Raw genomic sequence first — 8,829 nt, forward strand, 5'->3', positions numbered from 1 at the left:
TTGTGTGTATATGAATATGTGCATGTATATGTATGCATAGTCGTACTTGATTAACAGAAATTGACTTACATTCTATGTTACTATTGCTTTTTAATATAGTGTTGGTAATTGCACACACACACACACACACATATATATATATATATATATATATATATATATAATACTTGCATGTATATATACAAATATGCATACATATATAGGTAGACATGTGTAATTAGCTTGTATTCTATTTTATTTCTTTATTTTTAAATATAAATTTGCTGTTAGTGTGATTCGAACACACACAGTAAGGGAAATAAGCCGAATCTCAGCAGCATCCAGACAGCAGCAATTTCGTTTGTCGCTTCTATCGATTGCGCCAATGAACCCTAAACGTACATCGCTGACGTGTAATCGAGCACATGACCTCTGTGAAAGTGATTATAGAGCGCGTAGTTATCAGTTTCCTGGTAACGAGTAAACCTGTTTAGGGACAAAGTATACTTAAAATAAATGAACTCTCCCTTGCTATTTTACGAAGAAACGCATACAAAATAATATTATAAAAATAACACAAAAAAAGCAGGAAAGACAAATAAATAAATAAATAAAGCAGAGCAATGCTACCGACGAGAAGAAATTATAGAAAAGAAAAGCTATAGATACACACACAACATTATCACTAGCTAAATAACTAATTATAATTTACGAAATTAACTGAACTCTGTCACCAAGCTGCCTTTGAAATATATATATATATATATATATATATATATATATATATATACACATTTATATTCTGTATTATTTTACCCATCAACCTGATTATTATTTTTTTTCTTCTGTCATACGCGCCGCCCATCCTGCCTTGGTTGATATCCACTATCACTATCACCCTTTCTCCCAGTCTATATATATATAGCAAAGAGGAATTGCCTTCCTTTCAGTCTCTGTTTTTCAATCTGTTTAAACTGGTCACTTGGAGTCAAGGACGCTTTATCGCGCTACTTCCACACTGACGTTCAAATTACTTAAGTGCGTAATTTAAGCAACTTATCAACAAACAAACAAATTGATTGATCAACAACAAATAATAATAAGAAAAAAGACGATACCGGTGAAACTACCACAGATCGATTTTTGTAAATCAGTTAAATTTTGCTTTTCATTCTTGCGAGTGTCACAATCTCATCGAGTGTACATTTAAACAGTTTTTGGAAAAGAAAGTAATAATGATGGCCAACTCTACGCGTGGTTTTTTTGTACTCCCCGTTCTCTTCAGTTTTTTGCTCTTCGGAGCCTTTTTCATGTTTGCAGGTAAGTGATTTTATATATATATGTATCTAGGTTTTACAAACGACAGGTGGGGAAAAGTACTCGGCGTACAGTTAATATATTACATGTGCATACATATATGTATATACAGCAAACGTGACCAATATACACACATGACTTGAGTAGTGTACAGTTTTTATAAGCAGAAAAATCTCAAGTATATTTCGTTTATTTAATGTGTTTATTCGTTCATTCACAAGGATTAAATTTCCAGTAAATAAACTAGCTTATTATATACTGTTAGAATTTATACATACATGTGCGTGTGTTCAATTATGTACATAGTTTTACTATACCCAAGTATATTAACCTAATTGCTTTATTTAGTTGTATGTATTTACTGTTTTAACTGTTATTTTCGGTAAATATCTTTAATAAAAAAAAAAAAGCTAACAACGAAATTAGTCCAGAAGTTTCCAGTAATTAGACGTTCAGTCAACGTGGTATCTGCCTCAGAGGGGGTGGTATTCGGCCTGCTAGAAATAGAAACAAAATCTCCCTCAAATCACAACCATCTGAAAATTTATACTTCCAAAAAGTTGAATGATCGATCATTAGTTGATTCGATCAGGTCAGATAGAGCTGGATCTAAACAAATAATGCACCAAATTTCTAATTAATTATCACATCGAAAATGGATTCAACAGCTGACAGTTTATAAATCTTAAAACAATTCAGTGTTTGTTTATTTGTATGAAAGTCCACGATTGACAAGATAACGAAATGTCAAATATTATCGTGTTTATTATCTTTTTAATTCTTTTTGTATATTATCTTAATTCTTACGGTCAATCTCCTTACAAGTTTGAATACCTGCCCGAGGTTCATCTCGCTTCCCAATATTCCGAGAGGGTGGGGCAATGAAATAAGACTTAGCAATCAATTACTAAAGAACCTGTTTAAAAACCGTTGCACTCCCAAACATTCTGTCTTCTTTTGTTACCGTTTACTTTTTCATGTTGTTAAATACCTCAAGCAATCTTATTTAATATACAGAAATTCCTTCAAGATATGTCGAGTCTTTTAAATAATTTATTATAACTAAAATGTTTTTACAACAATGTATTTCTTTGTTCGTGTGTATGAAGTCTTTTTTATTCTTATCATTCGCTGTCTAGTGCAGCTGGTTTTTAATTTATACTTGTAAATAAATACACAGTGCTTGTCTGTTTTATTTCAGCAAGCTTCATATCCACCCTCTCCTCTCGTCTACAAAAAAGTTTTCCTGCTTACACTCCTTGTTAAATGGCTAAATGTAACGGCCTAATCACCCTCAAATGATAACCAACCGTCTTGTGTGACCCTTCAGGTTATGAAATCTTAAGAGTATAAGTAAAAAAGGGGTGGGCACAATTCAAAAAAGCCTTTCGTCATAGGTCTATCCACTCTGGGCTAACCTGGGGCTGACCTAAACAATATTAATGTATAAATCTGTGATATTTAAGAACGAAAACCGAAATGTTTGATATTCAATCCTAATTTACTATTTCGTTTTATAAACATTCCTTCTTCAAAAAACACATCAAAGAACTTTTTGAATCCAGACTTAGATATTTTTTTTTTATCTTTAGCAAGTTTACTCTCAGAAAGTAAAGCTTATAACTAGAGAAAATATAACCAGTTAACCAGTATAATATAGTTAAATCTCGGCACAATATTTTGTCCTTATTAATAACTTTTATATGTCAAGTAAAATGTTTCTGCAACAAATGAAGTTCTACTTCTAATGTGGCCCTCCCTCCTCAACAGCCTCAGTTTTCACTATTTATTTTAACATCTAAAATTCTAAAAAAAATCGATCCATCAGCAACATCGTTATTATTATTTAAAACACTTCGTTTAAAAAAATATAATTTTGTTTTCCATGCCAAAAGTCTTATGATGTACTGCTATTATCTTTCCCGGCTGTTCGGTAACCATGCTGGGACATAAAACCGTCTGTGACTCTTCAGGGGGGGGGGCGTATAATAAGTCAGGGTGTTGTTCATATTAACACACAAACACATTTGTGTATTTCTTCACATTATATCATATATTGTAATTTACACAGCAATACTGACATGTTAGGTCACATTATGCTCCAACACCTTTTTTTTCTATAAGAAACCCCGCCATATATAGCGAGTGTGTGTGTGTGTGTGTTTCGACCGTTGGGGAAGAAATTTTATATGACCCAAATTGCTCAAACTCGAGTCATCTTGACAAATAGCTTCTAATGCCCGTGTGTGTGTGTGTGACAAATAGCTTCTCTAATTTGTCTGTCTATAATACGCATGCCAAACATCCTAGATGACTGAGTAAATATTCGTTTCACTTTGTTTTTCTCATTATCTTATGGCCTTCATCGCGTCTTTTTCTCCTTTATCATCTAAATAACATCTACCCCATCAACCACACGTAGCCTTTTTCTAGCTTTGTAACGCCTCCACTCTGTCATATATATAATCTTTAAACATACTCAAATTAGGTTTTTTTTTAAGTAATGCTTTAAACACGTATGTAATAAATAGGGTTTGATCTACTAAAAATAACTGAAATACCATTTTAAATTACACAACCTTCTCATTTTATGTAAAAAATAGACCTGCATGATATTGCCATTATCCTTAATATCCCTAAAAATGTAATAGAGGTTTGAAAGTCTTTTGATCATAGGTTTTGCTCACTGTGGACTGACTCGGGGTTAAATAGAAACTGAAAAGTTTAATTACTACACTGGTAATTAAACCCAATAATTAACAAAATGGTGTCAGTCTTAATTTTCTTTTCTTTCTTTCTTTCATGTCTTCATCAAATTGTTGAATAACCTCTTTAAAAATGATTTTGAAACTGTCCACGAAAACTTTTCGCGTTGTCAAATATTTTTTTCTATGTCTCAAATGACCAACTTAAATATTATCGAACAATTTAAATATTTTTCATATAACTTAATATTTTAAGTGAGATCTGACTGCTTTGAAAGTGGGGGAGTCTCTGTAGCAACACTTTAAAAGTTCTGAACTACCAAACTGGCGTGGTTCCTATATTAAAATAAACTTGTCTCAAATCTACTCCCGTCCTTTTCGTTTTATGTACATAATAAGGCCGACTATATTATTGAATGTGTCCTTTATTAATGATAAACAGGCGTAGTTGTGAGGTAAAGAAATTTGCTTTCCAACTATAGAAGTTCCTGCTTCAGTTTCTGTGGAAGCTTGGGCGTGGATTTAATAGACAGAAACTGAAAGAAGCCCGTCGTCTGTATGTACGGTGGGGTCTTTGTGTTTGTGCCACCCCTCCTCCTGCCGTTTGAGAACCGGTGCTGGTTTGTTTATGTATCCGTAACTTAGCGGTTCGGCATAGCTCGATAGAAAAAGTTACGAAGCTTTAAGTTAAATGTACGCGAATCGATTCGATTGACTAAAACACTTGAAGTCAATGCTGCAGCATGACCGCAGTCCAGTGACTGAAACAAGTGAAAGATAAGAAAAAAAAAGAAAGAATATTGTTGATTTCTGTGAGATTTATTTTCTTGATCGATAAAGCTTCGATCGACATATCGCTAAATTTCTGGCACAGCTTGATGCATTATTATAAACAAAAAGAAGACAGTAAATAGAAACGGATCTGTCGTTGTCAGGAGGAAGATAAATCAATGTTGATATTCAAGTTTCTCTCGTGTATAGTCTTTTGTCTTTCTAGAAACTTGTATGGTTTCGTGTCAGTGCGTGTGAGGCCGCGACTTGTTGATTGAATGAAGGAAATAATTAAACGAGGGAAAACTATTTACATTGAGAGTGTGGAGAGAAGTGCGGGGACTAGATGTCAACGAGGAATGGTTCTGTGTTGATGGGGGGGGGGGGGATTTAAAAAGTGGAACGAAATATTTTGATGTGAGGAAAAAAAGTCGGCGGTTTTTCAAGAATTGGTGCATATAAGATGGCCGACAAAGTGAAACCAACTGTTCTGCATCCAAGTGAAAGTTTTATAGGGGGGCATACTTTGACAAGTATTACCCCCATACACTCTAATTTGTTTCCCCATAACTTTCAGAAAAATGGATTTTTTTCTTCAAATATCTCTCTGATAGAGAAGATTAAGATTATATTGGAATTTAAATGTAAAAAGGAAGGAATTGATAGACGCGTACACATACAAACGTACATACATCACATGTCTACAAAATGAAACTTGGGAAAGTTTTTAAATAATTGTGATGTTATCCCCACAACAATTATATGCGACTATATCTACTCTACAGGGTGTCTACAAAGTCTGGGTACATGGAATAAATAAAATCGTAACGTAGACAATTAAATATAAGAAATAATTTCTTTAAGTATGTGTTAATCTCCATGTGGGTACACGGAGTAAATAAAATCATAACATTAACAATTAAATATAAGAAATAATAATTTCTTAAAGTATGTGTTAATCCCCATGTACCCAGACTTTTGTGGACACCCTGTATTATTGTATTATTGCCGGCGTGCTAACGATTCTGCCAGCTCGCCACCCTATTCGTTTGGATTATTGCCTCTAGGATCCCGCGAAATGAAAACTCTAAAAGTACACAAAAACTCACTGTTTATGTGTGTTGGGTCAAACACGTTAACTATTACTTACTTGCTTACCTACACAAATGTGTTCTCGCCGACTGCTTCCTCATAAATGGGCGTTTATAACAATCCAACATAGAAGATTACAACGGTGATGCAAATATCATGCCGTACACGACACTTATGGCAGTCTATCGATATTAGATTGACGAGTTTTCTTGACGTCAATCACAAAGAAAAGCTCACATTTGTTGTGAAATATATCAGATATATTCTCTGATATTATTTATCCTTCTGCTACAGTACAACTGCATTGGTAGCACTCAAACGAAGCTTAGTACACTTAATGTCGTATCCCCTGCATGTAGCTGGATTTGATCCCTCGTTCCCTGTCAACGAAGTGTAGCACTTCTCTGGAATGTGGATTCAAAAAAGTTACGTGTGTGTGTATGTACATATGTTGGTGCCACGTAAAAAGCACCCAGTCTACTCTGTAAAGTGGTTGCCGTTAGGAAGGGCATTCAGCCATAAACGCCATGTCCTAGTAGACTGGCGCTTGACACAGCCCTCTGGCTGACCAGCTGTCTTCCAACCCAGGCCAGCATGGAAGACGAATGTTAAATAATGGTGGCTCTGTGGTTAAGATGCATCTTTTTGCAATCACAAGATGTCAGGTTCACTACGATTGCACTAAACTTTGGGCAAGTGTTCTCTACTATAGCCCTTCACCAACCAGATCCTTGTGGGTGGAATTGGTAGGCAGAAACTGTAGAAGCCTGCGACATTTGTCTCTCCGTACTTGTCACCATCCTTGTCACTTGACAACCAATAAAGTACTGGGGTTAATTTGATTGGCTAAACCCTTCAGAGTGGTACCACAGCATGACGGAGACATGTAAATGAAAATATACGCCCATACATACCATACATAGTTTTAAATGTTTATTCCCAATCCTTTGCAAATAATTGCATTATCATTTTTTTATGTCTGTTTTCCATTTTGGTATAGGCTAGATCCAACAGGATGAAACCGGTTGGATCTTGCTCCACTGTCTCAGTTTTGGCATGGTTCCTATAGCCAGATGCTCTTTGTGACACCAACCACTTTAGAAAGTGTACTGGCTGCATTTTATCACAGTACCAACATCATAGAGGTTGTCTTGTCCTCATTAAGCTTAAAGATCCTTCTCAAGCTTTGCATAGTTGCAGGGCTTGAGAGCTCTTTAGTCTTTGCCAACCATGTACAAACTCTACTGTACTTTTTATTTTTAATAGCACTGGCACTACAGGAGTCTCCTTGTAGCTTGCAAGCCAAAAGAGAATTAACAATTGTTTTCAATTCTCTTTCATAGTTTATCAATCAATTGTCTTCTGGATAATATAAATGCTGTCTGTATAAATGGAATATATTGCTCCATTAAGTATTACATACACAAACCGAGGCAAAATAAATATAGGTTATTCAATTAATGAATGACAATAATCAGTGCTTAAGCAATGAGAATTGAAACAAATGACAATATTGTGAGTGATTTTAAACCTTTTGTTACCATGTTTCCTTTGAAATGCCAAAGTCTTTTGTTTCAATTAATTTTGAAATTAATGAAAAATTTAGTGAAATAATTTTGTCATTAGCTGGTGTTTGGGACGTAAGAAATTTTGATGGAATGCTTTTAGATCACTTCCATGTTCCTAAACAGTAAATTCTAACTTAAGAAATCTTTCCTTAAATCAGTCCCCAGTATATATTTAAATTTTTTTTTTTAAGCCTGATGTTTTTTCTACCAAACTCGTCTTACTAAAGTACAGTTTTGGAGACATAAACAAACAAAACACACAAACTGGCTCCTTTCAGTTCCTGTCCACCAAATCCAGTTGCAAGGTGTTGGTTGGCCTAGGGCTATAGTGGAAGGTACTCTCCCAAGGTGCTGCCCAGTGGATCTAAACCGAAGACCACTTGTCTTGGAATGGGATTTCATAAAAACAGCATCTAAATAACCTAAATTTTAGTCCCTCCCCATAATTCTGGATTTAAAACGGTCATTGAACTGTAGCCATGCTTGGGCATTTCCCTGAAGGATTTAATCGAACAAATCAACCTTGGTAACTATTTTATTGCTCTCTTTTTGCCAGACGACTAAGTTATAAGGCCATAAACAAACCAGCATTGGTGTGGCACAAATACAAAAACACATACACAACAGGCTTCTTTCAGTTTCCATTTATCAAATCCACTCACAAGGCTTTGGTTGGCTTGAAGCTACAGAAGACACTTGTCCAAGGTACCATGAAAGGTTTTGCTCAAGAGCACAATGCATCGCCCAGTCCAGGAATTGAAACCACAATCTTACTATCATGTGTCCAACCCCCTAACCACTGAGCCGCATACCTCCACGGATGTGAATGAAATTAGAATAGAAAACTGAGAATGCCACTCGCTAGTCATTCTAATCTAGTGATAATTTCATTCACAAATTAAATCTAGTTCATTTCACTAAAAGAAATTCTAACTCAATGAAATTAGATTACAAAGAAAGTCGTTAAGGTAATGAGGTAATGTGTTAATTGGTGTGGCCTAGCAATGGACTCGCTGAAAATATATTAACGAGGGCTAATGACAGTTTCTACCAGACTTCACTAAATTTACGTCTTGAGGAGCAGGGTAGTGATTTCTTTTTTTTTTTTTTTTTTTTTTTTTTTTTTTTTGCTCTTAGTTTAATTTGAGGTTGGACTCGTTTAGTATGGTACTAAAACTAGTAGAGACTTCTAAACTTCTTGCTTTATTCACGAAAATATTTATTGTGAAAAAAACGCCAAAAAGAAGAAAAAAAATGAAGACCGCTAGATTCTCTAATGGCTACCTTAGATAAATTAATTAATTAATAGAAATATTTAAAAGTAGATTACTTTTGTATGTTTGTGTATTTGCATGTATAAAAATGTGTGTGTATGTATGTATATATATATATATATA

General features: G+C 34.6%; 1 long non-coding RNA gene across 1 annotated transcript in view; it reads left to right on the plus strand.

Moving 5' to 3' along the window:
- Window positions 1-223: 223 nt before the first annotated feature.
- Window positions 224-8,829, plus strand: part of LOC128250564 (uncharacterized) — a 10,884-nt gene continuing 2,278 nt past the window's right edge. The window contains exon 1 of the long non-coding RNA XR_008266605.1: window positions 224-1,299. This is a non-coding gene — a long non-coding RNA (uncharacterized LOC128250564). The remainder of the gene's footprint in view (window positions 1,300-8,829) is intronic.

The sequence above is a fragment of the Octopus bimaculoides genome, chromosome 22, assembly GCF_001194135.2.
Source record: "Octopus bimaculoides isolate UCB-OBI-ISO-001 chromosome 22, ASM119413v2, whole genome shotgun sequence".
Lineage (NCBI taxonomy): Eukaryota > Metazoa > Mollusca > Cephalopoda > Octopoda > Octopodidae > Octopus > Octopus bimaculoides.